Consider the following 24,881-nt stretch of genomic DNA (forward strand, 5'->3'; position numbering starts at 1 on the left):
TTCCATTTTCTCTCTGAACATCTTCAGAGGGGATAAAATTACATGTTCTGGATTTGATGAAATCTAAATCAGACTGACAGATTCATGCACTTTCCATCAGTATATAGCTAAGAGCCAGATCAATTATGAATAGGCTCTAAGGGGTGCAAAGTATAGAGTTGAATTGTCCTAATCTGAATGATGTCCACAAAAATTCAAATGTCCTTTAACTCATCCGATAGTTTAAATGCCTTTATTCTTCCAATAACTCAGTGACTCGACATGTACATGTTTCGGTCAAACAGGCCTGCCTCAGGAGTCTTGAGATTCTTCAAAGTTATATCAGATGTAAATGTCTACTGGATCCTTTCCCATCTTACCTATTTACTAATATACCTTCCCAAGCTATTTCGTGGCTGACTGCTTTACTTAATTTCTCTCATTCGGGTCTTTATCTGCCGTCATCTACTATGTTACTATATATGGCCATTTTGTGGAGGATGGGCTGGGGAGGGCTTCAATGGCTGGGAGGGTGTAGATGGGCTGGAGTAGGTTTTAACAGAGATTTCGGCAGTTAGAACCCAAGCACAGTACCGGGTAGAGCTTTGGATTCTTGCCCAGAAATAGCTAAGAAGAAAAAATTAAAAAATTTAAATTGAATCAGGTTGGGCAGACTGGATGGACCATTCGGGTCTTTATCTGCCATCATCTACTATGTTACTCTGGAAACAGGTTATTTTTCACAATTTCTCCTCTCTTAAAAAAAGATGATCTAGACCCTTCTGTTTCTTCCCATTATCGCCCAATTGCTAACATACCCCTACTGACAAAAATATTAGAATCAATTGTAGCTAGCTAATTCTCTCTACTCTAGCAATTTCAACACGGATTCCGTTCTAACTTTAATAATGAAACTTTATTGAGCTCTCTTCTTTCTAAAATCCAACAAATTCATTTTCAAGATAAATATTCCATTTTACTTCAATTTGATTTATCTGCAGCATTTCATGTGGTTCATCACGACATCCTCCTTCAGCTGCTTTCAGATATAGGTCTCCACCAAGCAGTCTTGGATTGGTTCTCCAAATTCCTTCTGTATCGCTCTTATTCAGTGAATTTTTAAGGTAATACATCAATTTCCTGGCAGTCCCTTTGTGGAGTCCCTCAGGGATCTCCACTTTCTCCAATATTATTTAATCTCTACATGACTACCCTTAATATTTTTTAACTGTCTACTTGCGAAACTTTACCCACTTATGCAGACAACATTTTTATACTGATAGAGATAGATCCAGATACCTTTGATTTAGCATCTAAAGTTAATATTTGTATTTCCAAACTCCTAGCGTGGCCTCAGGCCATTCAGATGAAACTGAATTCGTCTAAGACAAAATTATTATGACTAGACCCAAAATTGGATTGTCTCCCTAGTTCTGTATCACTGGCTTCTGGATCCTCCTTACAAATCAAGTTTTCCGCCAAGATCCTAGGAGTCCTTTTTGACTCCTCACTTTCTTTTAAGGATCAAATTAACTCTATGATTAAGAAATGCTTCTTCAATTTGCGCATGTTGAGGAAGGTTAGACACCTCTTTCACCAACGCCATTTTTCCATTCTAGTTCAGTCAATCATTTTATCTCATCTTGATTATTGCAATGTTATTTATCTTAGTATTACATAAACCTGTCTTTCCAGACTACAATTGGTCTAGAATACTGCTGCTAGATTGATTTTTGGGAAGCATAAGTTCGACCATGTGACATCACTGCTTCATAGTCTTCATTGGCTCCCTGTGTACTTCAGAGTCCAGTTCAAATGTGCCTGTATCATCTTTAAAATTCTTCATGATATTTTCACTCCCCTAGTTCCTTTATCTTGGAATCTTTATAGATTCTCTTTTGCAAGGGGTGACCAACAATTCAAACTATCCTGTCCTTCTATCAAAGGTTTCAAAGGAGTCAAGATCTTTGGTCAATCTTTGATCTTTAAGTTCCCTTAACTTTGAAACAATCTTCCACTCTTTTTAAGAAGCTCTGTTTCCCTTCCCTTTTTCCGTAAGTCTTTGAAAACTATTCTGTTCACTAAGCATTTTGGTAACTAATTCTCTTTGATATCTCCTTCTCTATAGTTCTTATTACCTAAACCAACTATTGTAAACCGAGACGAACTTTCCTGGATTGAAGTCTTGGTATACAAAGCCAAGCATTAGATTAGATTAGATTATGAATAAATGTGTAGTTTCTCATGACATTACTATGAAATAAGAGCTTCTGCCACAGTGCTTGGAGCCAAACGATGTACCAAGTGTTCTGGAACTAGACTCTAAGGCGGAAATTCTGTAAATGGCATCTAAAATGAAAGGCACCTATCTCTTATCGCACTTAGGTACCTAGCTTAAAACGTAGATGTATGTAATGTAGGTCAGGGATTTAAGTGCTTTAGAGAATCACAGCTAGCTGTACCTAAGTCCTTCTCTGCCACTAAACATGCCTACTTTGGAGTTAGGTGCCTATCTTTTATAGAATTGTGCCTAAGGAAATAGGCGCCTATTACCCAATTAATTTTTATTTTTCTTTCAATTACGAGCTTGTTAAAGTTCATAATTGCCAAAAGCATGGCATTACCCAATCCTTTGAAATAAAGATAACAAATTTACGAATATCATCAGTTAGAAATTTATTTCATTTATTGATTGCATGTATTACACATATGCGATGATTGGGAGGTGAGTCCTTCAATAGGGACAAGTCCCCAGAAGGGCTCTGGGTTTCTGAGCATATGTTACAAGATCAATAAAAGATAGGCATTATACTACACCTCATCAATTAGTTTGGAACACAAGCCTGTTTGTGTATATCTTATGTTTCTCCGTGTTCAATTTAAGAAATTAATCCCTGGCAAATATATGCTACCCAATCTTGTACATGAGGATGGGACTTTAAGGACTGCAGAAGAGCTAAAGGAGATTGGTGAAAATGCAACTACTGCTCGTGTGTCAGGACATGAGCTGGCCTGCAAGTCCTGTCTGAAAAGACTGTGGTGATGTGGGGCTTGGAGAACACTTTGCCAGACTTTCCAGCAACTCAAAAAGCTCCCCACATTCAGGGGTTTTCTTAGAATTAGGAGGCACTTTGGGAAGGGAGTCTAAGTATTCATTCATATTCTCTTATAAGAACATAAGAATAGCCTTACTGGGTCAGACCAATGGTCCATCAAGCCCAGTAGCCTGTTCTCACGGTGGCCAAACCAGGTCACTAGTACCTGGCCAAAACCCAAGGAGTAGCAATATTCCATGCTACCGATACAGGGCAAGCAGTGGCTTCTTCATGTGGCACAAACATATATTTCTATGCTTATTATGAGAGAAAAATCTAAAGGGCGTAAGGTAGAGCAAACAGCAAGCCCTCAGAGTTACCGAGAAGGATAAATGTGTCAACATTAATTATTTTATTTTATTTATTTCTATACCACTTATATCCTAAGTGGTTTTACATTCAGGTACTTTATCATATTTCCCTACCTGTCCCTGTGGGCTCAAACTCTATCTAATGTACCCAGGGCCACCATACTACCAGTCCTGCATTCAGGGGCCCAGAGCTGACAGGGGGCCCGGGGCTCCCCCAGGGTCCTAGGCCACAGTTCTTCAATCGCCGGTCCGCGGACCAGTGCCGGTCCGCAGGAAATTTTTGCCGGTTCGCACAGGGCCGGCAAGATTGACTCCCTTCAATTTCCTGCCGGTCCGCGCAGGGCCAGCAAGATCAACAGATCTTGGGAAGCCTTTGACAGTGGCTTTCTCCCCTCTCTGCAGCTCTCCTTTACTTCCCAGCACAGCGATTCACGAAGGCAGCCTCGGGGCTTTTGCTGAGTCGCATCTGCCTCTTTCGTCAGAGGCGGCGCGACCCAACAAAGGACCCGAGACTGCCTTCCTGAATTGCTACGCTGGGAAGTAAGGAGAGCTGCTGGGAGGGGAGAAAGCCACTATTGGAGTCTGGGAAGCTGCTGGGCAAGAGGAAACAGGGACAGCTGCTACTGGAGAGGGAGAAGGAAAGATGCTGCTGGGAGGGGAGGAGGGAAAGGAATCTGGGAAGCTGCTGGGCAAGGGAAAAAAAGGGACAGCTGCTACTGGACCTGGAGGGAAGAAGAAGGAGAGATGCTGCTGGGAGGGGAAGAGGGAAAGGAGTCTGAGAAGCTGCTGGGCAAGGGGAAATAGGGACAGCTGCTACTGGACCTGGAGAGGGATAAGGAGAGATGCTGCTGGGAGGGGAGGAGGGAAAGGAGTCTGGGAAGCTGCTGGGCAAGGGGAAAAAGGGACAGCTGCTACTGGACCTGGATTGGGATAAGGAGAGATGCTGCTGGGAGGGGGGGATGGAAAGGAGTCTGGGAAGCTGCTGGGCAAGGGGAAAAAGGGACAGCTTCTACTGGACCTGGAGAGGGAGAAGGAGAGATGCTGCTGGGAGGGGAGGAGGGAAAGGAGTCTGGGAAGCTGCTGGGCAAGGGAAAAAAGGGACCGCTGCTACTGGATCTGGAGGGAAGCTTGTGGGCAAGGGAAAAAAGGGACAGCTGCTACTGGAGAGGGAGAAGGAGAGATGCTGCTGGGAGGGGAGGAAGGGAAGAGAGTTACTGCTGGACAGGAGGAGGAGGGAAGGGAGAATGAAAAAAGGAAGGAAACAGCTGGCAGAGAGATTAGAGGAGGGGAAGGGGAGACACAGGCATGAGAAAGTAGAGAGATTGATGATAGGAAGGGGTCAGCAGAAAAATAAGCAGAGAGGGACAATGATGATAGATCTGGTGTAGGAGAGATAAAAATGAAGAGAGCAGTGAAGCTGGAATGAATCATGTAAAAAGGAGAGAGGGGGCACAAGCTGGATGGAAAGGGGAGAGGGGCATAGAAAGAAGACAGATACCATATGGAAGGGGGAGAGAACAGACTGTGGATGGAAGGGGCAGATGCTGGATTGAAGAGACAGAGAGGGCAGGCGCTGGAAGGAAGAGTGAAAAGAAGATTGAGAGCAGAAACCAGAGATGACAAAAGGTAGAAAAAAATAATTTTATTTCTATTTTGTGATTAGAATATATCAGATTTGAAATATATATCCTGCTAGAGCTGGTGTTAGACATAACTGGGGACTGCAAAACCCAGGCAGTGCTTCTTTAGCTTCCAGCTGGCTTAGGGCGCTCTCTGACCAGGGGGCAGTTGCCCTAGTTGCACTCCCCTAAAACTATTCCTGTCATGTGTGACTGCAGTATTCTGTTAGCATGATATTTCTGTGTAGCATTCTGTAATAATTTGGCTTGTTCAGTTTTCTTGATAGTAGAGGGGATATATGTGAAGGGGAGGTGAGACAGGGGTTTTGTTGATCCTTGCTCTGAATTATTTGTATTTATAAAATGACAATTGTACAGAACTCCTAAAACTTCTAGGTATGACTATTGACAGAGGCTGCACCATGCAACCACAAATTAACAAAACAATACAGAAATCTTTCGCAGTTATGAGAAACCTTAGACGAGTCCGAAAATTCTTCGAAAAAACACAATTTCAGCTCCTAGTACAATCTCTAATCCTAAGTATCCTAGACTATTGCAACATCCTCTACCTCCCCTGCCCTGCAATAATGATTAAACAACTACAGACAATTCAGAATACAGCCCTGAGACTCGTCTATTCATTGAAAAAACATGATCACATTACTGAGGCATTCATCAATTCTCATTGGCTTCCAATCCAGGAAAGAATACAATTTAAATTCTACTGTATACTATTTAAAACTATAAATGGAGACAGCCCAACCTACCTAAACGACCGCCTCATCCAAACCACCTCTACCAGGCATAGAAAAACACACACCCCATTCACTTACCCCCCAATCAAAGAAGTAAAACGGAAAAAACTATACAACGGACTACTGGCCACTAAGGCAGCGAAGATAGACAACTAAGTCTCCAACCTATTGACAACAACCCCAGACTACAAGATGTTCAGAAAGGAAATAAAAACTATACTCTTCAAGAAATCCCTTAATAAAGCTTAATACCATGATAAAGCTTAACCCCCCTCTTACCATCCCCTCCCTAACCCCAGATCCTACTTTTCCCTCTCTTGGAAACCTTCTCTGATCTAACGTTGTAACCCTTCTTCCATAACTCTTTTTGTAATCCGCTTTGAACCGAAAGGTAATGGCGGAATAGAAATCTGTAATGTAATGTAATGTAATATTGTTTCTTTTTATACTTTAATAAAATACATTCAATATAAAATCATAACTGAGGCTTGTGTGGATGGGATCAGATGATTTGTGGGGACCGAGCTCACAGAGATGGGGCAGAAACGGGGTTTTTAAATTTTAGTCCTAGTAATTTGCCGATCCACAAAATAATTCTTTTTTTTCTGCCGGTCCAAGGGTGTAAAAAGGTTGAAGAACATTGTCCTAGGCCACCATAGCACAAATTCCTGTATTATGCTTCTGCTGTGCACAACAATAAACAATAAACACCACTGTCATACTTTTTTTTGTCCCCTGCCGATTTCCTGATAGCACCCCCCCAGACAAAAGTGGATCCGTCTACCTGGCCCGCGGCTGCAGCCGGTGATATACTAGGTGCGTGCCTCTCGTCTCCTGACTCCTTCACCAAGGCCCGCCCTGTCTCCACTACGATTGGCTTGGGCTTAGGGTGCCTAGCCAATCAGGAGAAACATCACTTGCCTGCCACTGAATCTGCGAGAGCGGGTTAGCCAGAAGTTGTCACCACGTCTCTAGGAGGACAGGACGAGAGGAGCAGCACGAGGAGCTGCAGAACTAGTAAGGCAGTGATCAATTTAAACATGCACCTTTCTTCCTCCATCCCATAACACACACAGCCTGGTGGTGATGATTATCAGATTGATTCATGAATATATAAAGTCTGTGTAATGTAACATGCTGTATGTGACATGCTGAGGAGGATGGGAAGGAAGAGGTGCACACTCATAACATCATTATATATTCATCCATAGCTGCATGTTAATGATGTACTCATATGCACTTATTTATCATCATAACATATACATCATCATTAACATGCAGCTGTGGATGTGTAAGGACAGGCTGAGGAGGATGGATGGGAAGGAAGGAAGGTGCACATATCAACATATCATACATTTTTAACATGCATGAAGCAGCTATAGGCAAGCTGAGGAGGATGGGATCATGCAGATGTATATGTTCAGATATGCGCTCAGATGTGTAGTTTTTTCTGATATATTTATTAAGCTTACAGTATTTATAAAAACACATTTAATACTTGTTACAAAAAATATTGTGCAATTGTGATCTACTTCTGGCCTACAAAGGTCAAAAGAAATCCTTAACTGAGATTTTACATTCAAAAGTGAATTATAGCTACTAGCACTATTATTTATTAGTTATTTATTATGCAGATATTTGTTAGTTTGTTATTAGTTCAGTATTAGACATATGTTAGTTTAGAATAGATAGGTGTATATTAGTTTAGTTTAGGTTAGGTTAGGGCCCTGCTGAAAGAGTCTACCTTGACGTGGTTGCAGACTTACAAATCTTTTGGTCAAAGAGTGCGGCAACAGAGAAAAGTATGTGTGTATTTGGCCCATGGAAGAAGGGGAGAATGGGGGGGGGGGAAGGGGTGCGTGGGGGGCCCAATAGGATTGCTCAGTAAGGGGCCCAGAAATTTCTGATGGCGGCCCTGAGTGTACCTAGGGCAATGGGGAGATTAAATGAGTTGCCCAGGGTCACAAGGATCAGCGAAGGATTTGAACCCACAACCTCAGGGTGCTGGCGGCTATAGCCACATACTCTTGTAATCTTTGTGCTAGCCAGCATACTCGTAAGTTACAGAGGGACCCCATCCAAGATCAAGTTTGACCTACTTGCTCTGATAGAATTAAGTTTGCCTCATAAAGATTTGCTACTTAACTGGATGAGTTATAACATGGAGCTCAGAGGAAATAGAGAGAAAACCAGGCCTATCTCCTAGGGTCAGAAAGAAATTTGACCTGTGATTTGAAAACAATGATATACAATGGATGTTATATGTCACAGGATTAGCTACATTTACTACTGTTTTAAACACAGTTAAAGATAATATGACTACAGTTATACAAGCAGAAAAATTCTCACTTCATCCCATTAGTGATGAAGAGTGAAGCAGAGCCAGGTTTTGAGAAAATATGCAAATCTGTTATATCTGGGGACATGAGTGTAAGGCTAGTTTATTTGGGAGAAGTTTTGAATCATCCAATATATATTATGGTCTATTAATTCACTAAGTACCTACATATCTTGGACAAATCTATCCCAACAGTGCAGAAATAAGAATAGTCTTTAAGTTTCCATAACAAGATTTTCTTTGCCATAAGACAAAGGAATGATATGATTTAGGGAAACACTGAAACCAGGTTTAGATTCAAGTTGGTGATCAGATCTTTCCAAGAATATTTTTCCTTCACACCGTGAAATCCCTGTGAGTTTCAAGTTTTTTAGATCTTTCATAGACCACCTATCTAAGAAAGTCTAAGCAGTGTACAACAAAATATATAAAAGAAATAATAAATATTAAAAATAGATATAATTCCATAAGAGAAAAAAAAATTATACAAGAAACAAAACGGGAAGAAATACAATTTATATATGGGAAAAACGGGAGTAGAAAGAACAGCACAGGAGGAGGGAGAAATAAAATGTCACATATCTTGGTTTTTTAAAAATCCTATGAATTATAAACACCTTTAAATATAAATGTTTTAAGTTCCGATTTAAATTTAGATAAGGAATCCTGCTGTCTGAGATGAAAGGGCAAAGCATTCCATAAGGATGGTGCTGTGACAAAGAAGATGGATTTTCGAGTGGTGTCATATAAACAATATTATGCATTGACAGAACAGATTAAAAAAAACTTTGATCAGTGGAGCATAGAGCCCTGGAAGTAGAGTAAGGTATAATTAATCTATCAATAAAAGCTGGGGAATGCGTTAACTTTGTTTTGAATGTAAGAAGTAGAATTTTGAATGTTATATGATGAGAAACTGTTAACCAGTGAGTGTGAGTAGGAACAGGGCAGAGTTCTGCCAAATACACAGCTTGGCTCAGTAGCTGGACCAAAAGGCAATATTATACCTTGAGGTATGCTCTGTATATAGTACATTTTCAGTGGTTTTGAGTTACACTGTCATGGTTCCTTGTGTGCTGCCTAAAAAAAAAAAAAAAAAGAAGGAAAAACAGGATCCTCAAGAAAAGTATAGGTACAGCAAATGATGAGGATGATCAAAGCTAGTTGAACTGGGGTGGTGTATAGATGGATATATAACATTACCAGCAAATAAGTTCCTTTATTGAAGGTCCATAACAAAATATAGAATCTTTGATGGTACAACTCATTCAGGCATAAACCACAAAAGGACTTGACATGGCTGGGTTTTGGCATCAGGAATCAGACAATCTACAAGTGTAACATAAAATATATTGCATCATGTGTTGAAAGACAATTATCATTATCCTGGGATTATTTTCCTTAGCAATGATTATTATGCAGTAGGATAACGTGCAGATGACAAGGTAATGTAAAAAGGTCTTTGAACTCTTTTTCTAAGATTTGTGCACTCTCAGCAGAGGACATATATCAGAGTAAGTTGGACTGACCAATTTTGCTATCATGTTCTCCTTCAGATGTGAAACCAACAAAGCAAAAATAAAGGAGGTACCTAAATCTAAATAAGGAAACTCAACAGAATAATTATAAATTACAAAAGAGAATCCATTGTAAAACACAATATTTCATAAATATGATATTCAAAATATTCTTATTTCTAACATAATAAAAGTAAAAAATAAACTAAACATATATACACATATATACATGCATATATGAACTCCAGTATACAAAATCGGTCTCAAGAAGATTCAAGAGTACTCTAGAAGCACACAAATGTTCCAAGATAAATCAAATATCACAAATGTAAACTTATCTGGGTCCAATCCCAGAGCTAACAGAAGATCCAGTATCCAATATTCATTGAAGCTGATTAGGATCCAATAAAGACAAGTAGAAAGTCGATTTCAATCATGCCCTCCTGGAAGCTAAGGAGTCCATCTGTTCTCATATCTCAAATGATCAAAAATCAATTAAGAAGTGCAAGTGCAAATGTAAATCCATTTGGAAAGTGACGAGTGCAAACTTATATCAGTTCAAGCCATTCACAGTGTTGGTCAATGAAAGGTATTGGACCAGAAAATACAAAGGCCAGCTTCTCATGGTACACCGTCAATAGTTCGTAGGACAATTGCGCTCCGTTAAATGTGCGCCATGAAGGGAGCGGGATTTTTGGGGAGCGAATGTAAGTGCAGTGGGGGGGGGGGGGGAGTTGCGGCAATCCTATGAATGAGAGTATGAGTGTAGTGGGGGGAACCCCCCTCCGACCCCACAACCCCTCTCCGGGAAGGTATAGGGCATCAGAGTAAGCTGTCAGAGCGCGAAGAGAGAGTGAGTTGTAAGTGTAGGGGGGTTCCACCCAAACCCCCCCTCAGAGCACAAACAGGAAGGCATAGGTCGGCGGGGTGGAATTGTCAGCGTGCCAATGTCCTGCGCGCATTTGACGGGTCAACGCTTCTCATACTGCAGAGTTATAAAATCACCCTTCATATACAAGATGCCTTTTACACACATACAATAGAATTTATTTAAAACTTTTTTTTATACCATTTACAAAAAAAAAGTTCTGAACATTGTATGGCACACGTATTTATTTATTTATTTAATTCATTTTCTATCCTGTTTTTCCCAGAGAGCTCAGAACAGGTTACAATTTGTCATAGTTACAGTAGAGGTTTTTTGATACAAGTATATAGCCACTCCCAGTTACACCAGCCATTGACCTGTCACATGTGGGCATGCCTAATTTTTGGCCCACAGAAAAAAAAATCAGGAAACAGTCCCAACGAAAAGTCGAAAACCCCCCCACAAAAGAGAAAGGATGCTTCAACTCCAGGGATTGGAGCGATGCTAGAGTTTTCGTTTGAAGCATTCTACAGGTTTTCCATATTTCTTGGCTTTGGTGATGGGTGATTGGACTCCTCAGGGCCATAACAAGCTATGTGCAGGTAGTGTAGCCACACAGGGTGCAAGGAAGGTGGGGGACTCCAAAATTGTATCCTGTCCATTGCCTTCCTTGCTTAGTTGTGACACAAGTAAAAAAGATATGAACTTGTGTTGCTCTTCACTGAAACAGCCACAATGGAGTAATATGAAACCCTCAGAGTCCTGCACTGCTCAATAATAGCATTGAGACAAATAAAAGCAGGGGTACAGTTTTTCTTTCATCGGGTTTTCATATTTCATTACTAGCTTTGTTTTATCTTAAGCACCAAATTAACTGTGACTTGTGCAAATAAATATATAAATAAATAAAGAATAAATAACTAGCAGCACTTAGCTTTATCGAATTGCTGCATGTGTGGCAACAAACGCCTAGCCCGTGAACACAGAGGCCCGACGGGACCCGTTTCGCCGATTAAGGCTTCTTCAGGGGTCGTGGAGTTCGGGCTACAAAAAAGATTAAAAAGATTCAACATACAATACTCTAGCAAACCCAGTCAAATTTAACAATTATTATCTTGGTACTCACTGTGAACAGCTTGACCCGCTTTAAGCAGATCGTAAAAATGGCGCCGGCAAACTACCCGGAACGCGCATGCTCTTTATAGGCAAAACTAATGACCTCATTACATGACCTCACACAACCTTAAGTTTTGTAAATTACAGAAAGGAAAATGTTGTAAAAAATGTTGTGTCTCCATTCTGGACCTATACTGTATACAAATTATTTTCAGAAAAAAGCATACCAGTCGATGGCATTATTCAGACCTAATGGTTTAACTGTGTTCAAAGAGAAAATCCATCGACATTCTTTTTGATGCAATTGCCTTTGTCGATCTCCTCCTCTAATGTTGGCTTCTATCTTGTCAATGCAGAAAAATTTAGGTCTGTAAACTTGTGGTTAAATTGAACACAATGTTCTACTATAGGAGCTGTTAATTTACTATGTTTTAGATTGGATTTGTGTTCAGAAAGTCTGACCTTAAATGCCCGTGTTGACATGCCAACATACCACTTTGCACAGGGACAGACTATAATGTAAATAATATGGTCTGTGTTACATGTCAGAAAATGTCGAATAGTGTGCCTTCTGCCATTGGCTGGATTAATAAACTCTTTAGTAGGCACTACTAATTCGCAGAAACTGCATTTGCCACATTTAAAAAACCCTTTAGGTAATAAATTATCAGTTTTTGAATGACGTTGAGTTACCATCGCAGGACTTCAAAGATCTTTTAAATTTCTCTCCCAGGAAAAAGCAACTCTAAGATCTGTTTAATGGAACTTGTTACCATTCATATCAATAGTAGTAATTTAGTTGTGACAAAGTCAGCAGGATAGGAGCTCTAGGGGGAATGTCATGCAGGACATGTTTCCGACTTGGGATGGTCCTAGGACCCCTGAGGAAGACGCTCTGGTTGCCAAAACACTGGTCATGTTGGGTCCCACTGGCTTTCCTTTTGACCTTTGTGAATTAAAGTGGAGGTGACGTCCTATCCATAGAGCTGAAGTATCTTTCTGTCTCTTAACTTTTGACACACCAACATGGCTTACTGCTAATCCTCTATAATAAAACCCTTACCCACGCATGCGCAGTTGAAACGGCGTGATCACTGCCACCATGATGTCTGCCTCCGTGCCGAATTCAATTTGAGGCGCATGTATCGGCTTGCGGCTCATGGGGAAGAAGGAGGCAGAAGAAGGAGAGTGCGACTGTTTCGTTCGGCGGTTTCCACATGCGCAATAAAGCATGTGGCAGTTTCTCCATCAGTAGGAGCCTGCGGTGGTTTAAACATTGCCTTTCTTCCACGACACTGCGACCCCTAAACCACTGCAGACCACCACAAAAACTGGGTAAAAGATAAAATGAAGGGAGAAGGGTTACTGCTGGACAGGGAGAGCAGGGAAGGAGTGCTGCTGGACAGGGGGAAGGCAAAAGGAAGGGAGAAGGGCTACTCCTGGACAGGGGAAGCAGGGAAGGGGTGCTGCTGGACAGGGGGAAGGTAAATGAAGGGACAAGGGTTACTGCTGGACAGGTGGAGCAGGGAAGAGGTGCTGCTGGAAAGGGGGGAGATAAAAGGAAGGGAGAAGGGCTACTGCTGGACAGGGGGAGCAGGCAAAGGGTGGTAGTGGACAGCCGAGGAAAGAGGGAGACAGAAAGAAAGACATACAGTCAGCGGCCAAGGAGAGAGAGAGAGAAAGAAAGAAAGACAGACACACACACCTATTCTAATGTAACTGGCTTAAAGACTACTATTATATAATGGCTTAGGCATATTTGTAAGCCTTTATGGAACTGGGGCTAAGTGCTGCCCTTTGTGTTACCTAAACTTAAAGGCCAGTTTATAGAACTGTGCACCCTTACAGAATAACGCTTAGTCATTGTGCAAGTTCCAAGTTTCCAAGTTTTATTAAAATTTGTTGAAACGCCTACCATGAATACTAAGTGTTTTACAATATTAAAAACAAGGGGGAGACTTACAAGGACATATCAACAAGATAAATTAAGGACTTAAAATAGAAACAATGGGTAAGTTTTGGTGAAATACAATATTTACAGTAAAGGCAGACATAGAGAGGGAAGAAACACGAGGAGAGGAGAAGGTCCTCTGATAAAGAGAGGGGGTCATAATTGAAAAAGAGGCTGGAAGTGGAGAGAGTGTAGAAAAAATAAGAGGTAAAAGAGAGAGGTTATTACTCAAAGGCGTTCTACATAAAACCTGACACCATTTTGAAAATATCACGGACTACGCCGTCAGAGTGCAGTGCTGAAAATAGTAGCGGGTTGGGCTCTAAGTTAGGGCTTTCTTGAATATAAATAATGGTGTCTGTATCAAAGGAGGCATAGCCCCTGACGAAACTAGGAGTGAAACGGTTGGGCAGCCGTCGGGCATAAAGATAAGTGCCACTGCCTTTCATTCACAGCACTCTATAGCACTTTATAGCACTCTGTGCACTTTATAATTTATGCAGAGCCGGAAGAGAAAATTAATTCATACAAAAGATTAAAATATTTTTGTTGCACATGCTACTTGCTAAGACCAATGATGAAAACACCACCCCAGTAAGGGTACGAATAGAAATATAAAGTAGTACCTTGGGTGTTTGAGGTCTAGCAGAAAAATCCATTTAATATAGTTTTGTCCTCATTGTCTGGTCTTTGAAAAGAAAACACTTTAGTCTGCACATAAGAACAGAAGAATATCCATACTGGGTCAAACCAATGGTCCATATAGACCAGCAAGCTGTTTCCACAGTAATATAATATTTACAACACTTTATTTTTATTCCGCAAAACCTTCAAGTTCTATGTGGATAACAAAATAAGAAAAACTGCACAAACACAGCAAGCTACAAAACATATCAACCAGCCATCACATGCCAAGATCTTTTTGAAACAGATAAGTCTTCAGTAACTTTCTAAAATGAAAATACGAAACAGAGGTATTAATGGGCAAAACTCAGATTCCCAGCTAACGGCCTGATAAGAAACCATGATGTGTCTTATAAACACAGTCTTTGGGTGAGGGAAATGTAAAATAAGACCTAAAATGATCCATTAGATAATTCAGTAGCAAACCATACAACACTTTGCAGCAAAAATATCCAAATTTAAAAAATAACCCGTGCTTCCACTGGGAGCCAGTGTAATTAGTGAAAGTAAGGTGTTGCATGTTCAATTTTGCCCACAGTGGCCAATCCATGTCACAGGCACCTGGCAAAAACCCAAATAGTAGCAACATACCTGAACCCCCAAAGAGTATCAAGACTGCATGCAGAATCTCAAACAATGGTAAGAGTCCAGAATCCCAAATGGTAGCAAGATTTCATGCTACCGATCCCAGGGCAAGCAGTGACTTCTTCCATGTCTGTCTCAGTAACAGACTATGAACGTTTCCTCTGTGAAAGCACTGGTATTCTGTACATTTACATGCGCAAGTGATATACGCACATAGTATGGGTGCCCAGTTATAGAATTTGAAGATCTCGAAGAGGCTTCTATTTCTAGTCTGGTAGCTGTCCAAAAATGTGAAAAGCAAAAATGAATGTCTCTAATAGCTGATGTATGACTTTCCGCAGGGCATATGGTAAAGTTTAGTTAGTCATGCTTTCCCTGGTTTAATGAAATGAGATTTATAAGATTTTCCCCTACTTATTATTTAAATTGTCTATCCCAAGTGTCATAATGTCCATCATATTTGGCTTAATTTGCTTGGAGTGAAAAACAAGAGCTGCTCGCCTGCGTGCCAACCATTTTCACAGCTTTAGATTGCTGTTAATTATCTTTATCACTCATGTAGCTGTTGTGAACCTTGTTATCTGCATTTCATTAATACGCTGCAATGCAAAGCAAAAGACTGAAGTTTGACAATTAATAATTTAGATGAATTTATTAGGCAATTTCCAGATATTTTCCTTGCCAAAGCTCAAAGAAAGCAAAGGTTCTAAGCTGCTGCCTTTCATAACCCGTTCCATTGTTCTTTGTCTTTAACAGTAGACGTTTCACAGTCACAGTGAGAGTTTTATGTTACATGGAACAAGGAACAACAACACACTCAGATACTGGAAGTCAGTGAATCAGAAACATTCTTCTGGGCTACGAGACTAGCAATAGCTAGATGTCAGACCAGAAGAATTGAAAATTCCTATAGAAAGAAAAAGCATGCAGCTGCTACACTGACTTAAACAAAATATGATTTATTTTGAGAAATACTGGTCAGCAGTATTTAGCTAATCAAACATAAATAGGGACTTCTGATTTTCAAGATTTGACTGATAAACACAAATATAAATACTATACCCCCAATGGTAGAGCAGAGTACGACTTTGGGTTTCAAAAAGGGACTGGACGAGTTCCTGAAGGAAAAGGGGATCCTGGGATACAATTAGAGGGTTACTATACAGTACAAAATGCTTTAGAGTAATAGATCACTACAGGTCATTGACCTGGGGGGCCGCCGCGGGAGCGGTCTGCTGGGCATGATGGACCTAGGGTCTGACTCGGCAGAGGCAATGCTTATGTGCTTATAATGCAAATAATAATAATCATTGAGATCTGACAATAGAAATGGCAAGATTCTGGAACAAGCTATGTTGAGTTATTCCCATTGTTGTAGGAGCCTTAGGCAACTTTGGGCTCCTTTTACAAAAGTGCGCTACAAAAAACTACCGCCTGCTCAAGAGGAGGCGGTAGCGGCTAGCACGCGTGGCATTTTAGCGCGCGCTATTCCGCGCACTAAGGCCCTAACGCACATTTGTAAAATGAGCCCTTTATGCTAAGGCTGGACAAATTTCTACAAACATTTCAGATTTGACAACAGTGGATTTAGAAAATAAATATTTTGCTGGGTGCAAGCCATATGTTGTGGATGATACCTGGCTAATTTCTAAGCTTCTGAGTAAAGACTAAAATCTCTGATGATTCCAGACAAATCTCTGTGTTATGTCTATGTATTATAATAATAATAAGTATACAGTTACATGTGCTTTCAATGGACAATACCAGATGGAAATTGAAAATATCATGGATGATGCCAGGAACTAGAAATGGCTATGGTTGGACTCCATCAAAAAGGAGACCAAAGGATTCGTTTTTGCTGCTCACAAACAGGCACTACAAACGGATTGCATGAAAGTAAACATTCAGCATATTTTAACTAATGGTAAACTGCATAAATGAACACATAACATCATGCCAAGGAAGCCACAGTGATCCGCTGGAATTTGAGCAAGAAGTACCACTTTAGAGTCAACAAATACTGGTATAGCCACCATATAGAAAAAGTTGTGGAAAATGACATCATCAAGATTTTATGGGACTTTCAGAAAGCAAACAGATCAACATTTGGAACATAGCACACCCAATAGAAAGGTAATTGAAAAAAATTATGTGACTTTCATAGATTTTGCAATATTAGGAGACACACTTCTGTTGTATTTAAAATCAATTTCAGAGTTCCACAAGGATCATTTCTCTCCCCTTTGCTCTTTAACTTCTATCTAGCCCCTTTGCTCACTTTATGTCAATTAATTGGTCTTACCGCATACGCTTACGTGGATGATATTCAGATTATCTATCCCATAGACACGTCTAATACTGATGTCATCACTCTTATCAATTTATCAGAGTAGCCATTGGCTTAGTGACAATATGCTTTCATTGAATATCACTAAAACCAATTGTCTTCTCTTTCCTTGGAAAGAAAATATTAGTCTAACTTCCCCGATAACTATCAACAATAAACCAATAAACCTTGTTAGTTCGACCAAAATCCTTGGGGTATTGATCAACAATAAACTATCATATCATTCTCAAATCATGCAGTTGTTAAGAACTGTTTTTGGAAACTCAGAATGATTAAATCCAGATCCAACATTCTTGATTCTCAGTTCCTTAACATTTTAATTCACTCCTTCATAATTTCCAAACTTGACTACTGCAACTCCCTGCTCAAAGGAGTCTGCCAAAAAGACATTCGATGATTACAACTAATCCAAAATACTGCCATAAAAATTATTACAAACAAAAAAATTTTGATCACGTTACTTCCCTGTTAAAAAGTGCTCACTGGCTACCTATTTATCACTGCATCACTTACAAAATAGCTTTAATCTCCAACAAAACAATGAAAACCAAGGAACCTGCTTTTATCCATAAATACCTGATTCCACATGATCCTCCGAGAACCTTAAGATCTGTATCACAGCATCTTCATATCCCATCCCTAAAAATCATTAGTACCCGTAGAGCTTCTTCTTTCGCAACGATTGCTCCAATATGGAATTCATTGCCATTATATTTAAGGTCCGAACAGAATTTAGATAAATTCAAGGGTGGCCTTAAAGGCTTCTTATTTAAAGATGCATATGACTGTTAATCGATCCAAGGGACTTTCCAAGCTTATTTTCTATACTAAAATTGATTTCTCCCTTTCCCCATGTTATTGTCCTTAATTGTTCTTTCTTTTTTCAAATTGTATTTCTCCCCACTAACCTATTGTTTCATGTAAGTAAAGTTATGTTATTAATAGTTTAACTGGACCCTTTTTTAAAATTTTACTGTAATATGCTTAGAATTTATGATTAGCGTTTTATCAAATTTTTAATAAACTTGAAACTTGAATTGGAAACTTTGTGAAATACTGAGACCCAACAATAAAAATGTCAGGAATCTGAAGAAATCCTGTTGGGTCATACCTATCGTTACAGGAGCCTTGGGCAGAAATACACTAAAGCTGGACAAATTTTTCAGAGCACTGAAAATGAACAAATCAAAATGGTCTGGGACTTCAGGATACAGACTGTTAAACATTTGCTGCACAATACATCGGATATTGTGCTTAAAAAGGAGCAGGTATGGACCATACCGCTATATGAGGGCTGTACCAGAAGACAGCCGTGTTAAAGACAAAATGTAGAGATCATGAAATATCAAGACTTGAAGATTGAAGTTAAGCAACGCTGGTGAAAGCCTACAATTGTGGTCCATGGCTGGGAGGGTGTAGATGGGCTGGAGTAGGTTTTGACGGAGATTTCGGCAGTTGGAACTCAAGCACAGTACCGGGTACAGCTTTGGATTTTTGCCCAGAAATAGCTAAGAAGAAAAAATTTAAATTGAATCAGGTTGGGAAGACTGGATGGACCATTCAGGTCTTTATCTGCCATCATCTGCTATGTTACTATGTTGCTATGTTGTAATTGGTACCCTTGAAGCCATGTCAAAAGACTTGGAACAACTACTAAACATACCGGGCATTGACCAAATCACCAGCTCTCAAGTACAGAAGGCTGTGTTTCTTGGAACTACCCACATCCTGTGTCGATACTTCTGAATATGCTAGGTTCCTGGGAAGGGCTCAATATTTAGAATGCCTAACCCAGTTATGAGCACCTGGCAGGCCATGCAAAACCGCAACAACAATAACAGGTGTTTTTTTGGATAACCTCCATTTCCTCTAGTACTTTTCCCTCACCCCTCCCTGGCCCGTCTTGTATCATCCACTCAGTTTGTATACCTCCTCTGGACTGACAACTCCTAAATGACATAAATGCACATGTTTTATTTCACTGGAAAAGGTATCTGGCAAAAGAGCTTCTGGCATAAAAACACTAATATGGTATTTTGTCAGAGAATCCTTAAATATCTGAAAAAAATAATGCTTACATTTATAACTTATAAACACCTTAGAATCAAAGCTCTAAACATAATGCCAAAAGGTGACCATGGAGAAGACAGTGGCATGATTATTTTTGTGGCTTGCTGTCTAGCGGTATCACATGATGAATGCCACACAGAGCTAGGAAATAGTATGATGAGGGTTTCCAGAGCAGCTTACTTGCAATTCTGTTTTCTCACAAAGCAGTCTGGCTTCAGGGTGTACTGATGAATACAAAGACAGTGATAGAGGTGCCAACTTATTCAATTTTCTATACTGTTCTCCCAGGGGAGCTCAGAATGGTTTACATGAATTTATTCAGGTACTCGAGCATTTTCCCCTGTCTGTCCCGGTGGGCTCACAATCTATCTAATGTACCTGGGACAATGGAGGGATTAAGTGACTTGCCCAGGGTCACAAGGAGCAGTGTGGGTTTAAGCCCACAACCTCAGGGTGCTGAGGCTTTAGCTTTGACTACTGCACCACACTCTCCCCCCAACTGGCAAGAAGGGTGGTGCTATAAAACATATTAATGATATTACTTTGATGAGTGCAGGCTTCCAATATTCAGGTGGTATCTTGATGTGCCGGAGAATATTGGTTTGTTCATTTTCTATCACAGTTTTGATTTTTTGATCCCCACCAATTTGTGGTTACATGCAAATGACACACTGGGATATCGGCCACAAGTATCATGGATGCTACTGTATTGTGTTTTTTTCCCTGTGTTCAGTCTGGGCGAACTTTTTGCAACCGGTGACTAGCTGGCCCACAGTCTCTCCAGTTTCTTTGCACCAGCAGCACCTGCTGTTAGTGAATGTTTTATTAATTTTAATCTTCATGTCAGTGTCTGTGGAAAAGACCCACAGGCATAGACTGTAGAATACTGATCAATTAGTAGCCTTACCCCCCTCTCAGTAGCATAGGAAAAGTCCATAGTCTGTTATTGAGAAAGACATGGAGGAAGCCACTGCTTGCCCTGGAATGGTAGCATAGAATGTTGCTACACCTTGGGTTTTGGCCAGGTACTAGTAGCCTGGATTGGCCATCGTGAGAACGGGCTACTGGGCTTGATGGACCTTTGCTCTGACCCAGTAAGGTTATTCTTATGTGAGCCAAATATAGGACAATTAAGCCATAGGGCCCTGGTCTTTGACCTAAGGGCCTCCATGTGAGCGGACTGCTGGGCACGATGGACCACTGGTCTAATCCAGCAGTGGCAATTCTTATGTTCTTATTGTTTCAAGTTTATTAAAAATTTCTTATACCACCTAATCAGGCTTCTGGGCAGTGTACAATACTAATATTACAGAGAATAGATACAATAAAAACAAATTATAAAATTAACAAAGATGGACAATACTAGGGAATGTACAAATTACTTGACTTACGGACATACACCAAACATAAGGAGATGGGCAAGAACTACAATATTTGCAAAAAGAACATAAAAGAGAAGAACGATGAGGAAGGTAAAATCAGAAGAGGATTGTTTTGTCCTTAAAAGGGCAGTTTTTATCCAAAAGCATCTTGGAACAAAAAAGTTTTTAGACTAGATTTAAATTGATCTAATACAGATATTGTTAGTAGATGATTAGGCATAGGATTCCATAGGGTGGGTGCTGTAACAGCAAAATTGTTAGATCTCATGGTGTTAATTAACTGGACCACTATGAGCGTTATCGGATATTCAGAAGTTCAAAAAAATCCTTAAAACTACACAGTTTTTAGAAGCATTTCAATAAAGTTGAAATGTTGAATGCTGGTTTTAAGATGAACTATACTGTGAAGATCTATTTAAAATGTGATTATTCACCTGTAACCTAACATGTTTGTAAAAGTCCTGTCTATCATATTCTGTGCATGTTGTTACTGTAATGCTGCCTAGATATAGGTGGTTGATAATTTTTTTAAAATAAATAAATAATTAGCCTCAGTGATGGTATAGTAAGGAGATTCTGAGATACGGAGCAAAGAGTTTTGGATGGGTTATACGGAATAAGAAGTCTGTCGATAAACTTGGGCTGGTTGGTTCTGAGGCACTGAGGAATAAGGCATTTTGGCATCACAATCTCAGCTCTGGAATGTTGCTCTCTTTGGGGTTCCAGAATCTTGCTATTCTTTGAGATGATAGAATATTGCTACACCTTGGGTTTTGGCCAGGTTCTTGGGACCTGGATTGGCCACCGTGAGAACGGGCTACTGGGCTTGATGGACCATTTGTCTGATCCAGTAAGGCTATTCTTATGTTCTTACGTGAGCCAAGTATAGGGCAATTAAGCCATTGTAACATCACTGATGAGGTTGGCTCTGAGGCACTGTGGAATGAGGCATTATGACATCACACTCTCAGCTCTGGAATGTTGATCTCTTGAGGTTCCGGAATCTTGCTATTCTTTGAGATGCTGGAATGTTGCTACTCTTTGGGTTTTGGCCAGGTACTAGGGACCTGGATTGGCCACCGTGAGAACAGGCTACTGCGCTTGATGGACCTTTGGTCTGACCCAGTAAGGCTATTCTTATGAGCTGAGGCCGATGTGAGGAGGAGATAAGATGTGCTTCTCATTGCCAATGAAGATTTGATGAGGTGGATGGGCAGAGAGGAGAGGTGCCGACGCCCATGCCAAGATGGCTATACCACTGACTAGAATTCCATTCTATAAATGTAGTTGTGTGCAATTTGCAGAAGGGTGTACACATGGGTGGTATCTAAGCAGAGCAAGGCCGGGGTGAACATCTAGAAGTGTAAATTCTAGAATACTGTAATTTACTTGTGTTTCCTGAAAATCTAGGTACATGAGTTCTACGGCTGCAATGAGTGGCTCCAAATAGCCTAAGCAAATGTAAACTCTTTTTTAAAAGTAACTTTGTAAAAAATGTTTGCCTATTGTCTTTTTCAGTTGTAGCTCGCTCAAGTTACATACAGATTTTGTTTGTCAGCAGTTTACAGGTTTTTCTTCCAAATGCAAAACTAATTTGATTTCTCAAAAAAATAAAAATAGAAAGAATGATAGAAAAACTGTGCAATAAAGCTTAGGATATGAGTTGAGGAACAGATTTATTAGAAACAGTAAAGAAGAGTAAACCTCTAAGCCAACTTGCATAGCCAACTATTTTGCGCTTATGAAAAGTGCAAAATAGTTGGCTATGCAAGTTGGCTTAGAGGTTTTTCTCTTCTTTACTGTTTCTAATAAATCTGGTCATAAGTAATGTTGCAAAATAATATCCCTCTCCCCTGCTCTTCAGACTATCATTACTACTACTATTTATTATTTTTCTAGAATTATTTTATGATTTATTTTTGTATTTTAGCACAACCATCGCATTCTGAGCTAGTCAAAAAAGGTATCGTTAGTCCAGTAGAAAGGTATCACCTTATATTCTGATTTATTTTGTTTTGTTTTAATTTAGTAACAGCAAAATGTTGTATAGGCCCCCCCACAAAGTCAGTGGCACCGAGATGACAACAGTGAAATGGTAAGCTTGGACTAAGGGCTCCTTTTACAAAGGTGCGTTAGGGCCTTAACATGCGGAATAGTGCAAGCTAAATTGCTGTGCACGCTAGCCGCTACCGCCTCCTCTTGAGCAGGCGGTAATTTTTTGGGTAGCGTGTGCTAAAGCGTGCGCTAAAAACGCTAGCACACCTTTGTAAAAGGAGCCCTAAACCTGATGACATGGGTGTTACATCGGAGGAGAGAACCTTGCCAAATTATGTTTATTCAAACTTACTACACCACCTTTCAAGTTACATCAAAGCGGTAAACAATCTAAATACATTAAACCAAATTCCAAAAGTTTTATTTCACCTAATAAACAAATAGTAACAACAATATCTTGGTTTAGGTATTGTCTAAGTGGACAATGAGTGACTGTTTTCAGTTTGGCAGATAGCATGCCTCATCCACCCCTTATCTTTGATTGCCCAAGTGGGAAATGTAACAATTCATTAAACATGATCTAAACTTAAGAGCTCTAAAACATTTGCTCCTACTCCAAGACAACTGAGTGAAGTGTGCCTGCTATAAGCCCACAGAGGCTGCCACCCATGGAGTGAACGAGGGGGCGCTGAAAAGTTCTCAGTTCAACAAAGAAGAGAATGATCTGGATGTGGTTCAATCAATGAATGTCTGAAGCAATGTCAAAACACAGAATTTCATTTCTGCAAACTGGCACTTAATGAAATAAAATGACACTCTTCTACTACAGTGGCAAAATAATGCTCAGAATTTAGGAAGTTGGTTGGGCTGAGAACTTTTTAGCACCCTCTCGTACAGCTATGAAACTATCACCTTATTGCAGTAGCATTTTTTTATTGCTGGTACTGCTTGTTCATCACACTGCAATTTTCAGTTTGCTTCAGTAAAGCTGCAAATGCCACTGTCATATGTCTAATAGAATATATAACATATCACACTATTCTTCCTGTTAAATTAATTTCAATGAGAGAAAAAACTTCATAGGTCCTGAGCAAAGAAATATACTTCAGGGTGTTGTAGGGAGCTGTAAGCAATTAAAATATAAGTGATTATCAATTTGCTGAGTTTGTGCGCTCTTATGATGGTGCCTGAATCATGTGTTAGGGATAGGGACCACTCCTTGATATAGGAAATTCAGCTTTTCTCTGGCATCTAAATCTCTGCTGCCTAGGAAATATGCAAAGGGAAAGAAGTTGGTCTCCCAAGACAATTCCTAATACATGAATTATGACAAGGGTAATCCAGTGATCGGCAAATGAAATATAGTAGACATCTAGCCTTGAAAGCACAGTCAAAGAAACAGCTTTTAAAAAATAAAAAAAATAAAAAAAAATCAGTATATTGATTGCTAGGACATTTTAAACCGGGGAGCCTGTCAATTAATTATTTAATTACAAATAGATACTGATATTTGTCTACATTTGCTCTTTTCTGATCTGAAGAAGGGTCACCTTCGAAAGCTCATCATAAAATGCACCGAGTTAGTCCAATAAAAAAGGTATCACCTTATTTGGGTTTTGTTTTATTTCTTTCTATTACCTTGGAAAGTGGACTAACAAGGCCACCACACCACACACCGTTTCACTTAATTACACTGTGAAACCACTGAACTGACTATTTCATTTTCATTTGCATCCATATATTGATTATACGAGTACTTTCCAACAGTGTTGCATACGGTGAACTGTCCAAAGTGAAAGCAGTAAAATCATCGCCATCTTGCAATTTGATGCTATTCCAGATCTTCCTTCCTGGAACACAATTACGCACCACAAAAATAACAAACAGGATCCCCCATTTACTACTGAGTGCCACTGGTGTGCTCTGCCTATCAGCTCAGAGCTGGTGTGGAAGCACAGATGTGGAGGACATGCAATTCCCGGTGGGCCCATGCTGAACAAATGGCTCCCGTCGAGTGGTTCTAAAGGAGATAACAGACATCAGCTTCTCCAGTTTACTTCTGGACTTTGGCAGCCTTATACTGAGTGATTTAGTCATGGCATGTTAATGCAAGTTGTTTTGTTTCAAAGAAAGCAAACAGTATCGTAGTGCAAATGCCACTAATATTTTTCTCTATTACTACTGATTGCAGTCAGCATTGTACAAGGACAAAAAATAGTTACAATAGGAGCTTATAAGTCATGAAGAACGATTCTATAAAGGGTGC

The sequence above is a fragment of the Geotrypetes seraphini genome, chromosome 7 (genome assembly GCF_902459505.1).
Source record: "Geotrypetes seraphini chromosome 7, aGeoSer1.1, whole genome shotgun sequence".
NCBI lineage: Eukaryota > Metazoa > Chordata > Amphibia > Gymnophiona > Dermophiidae > Geotrypetes > Geotrypetes seraphini.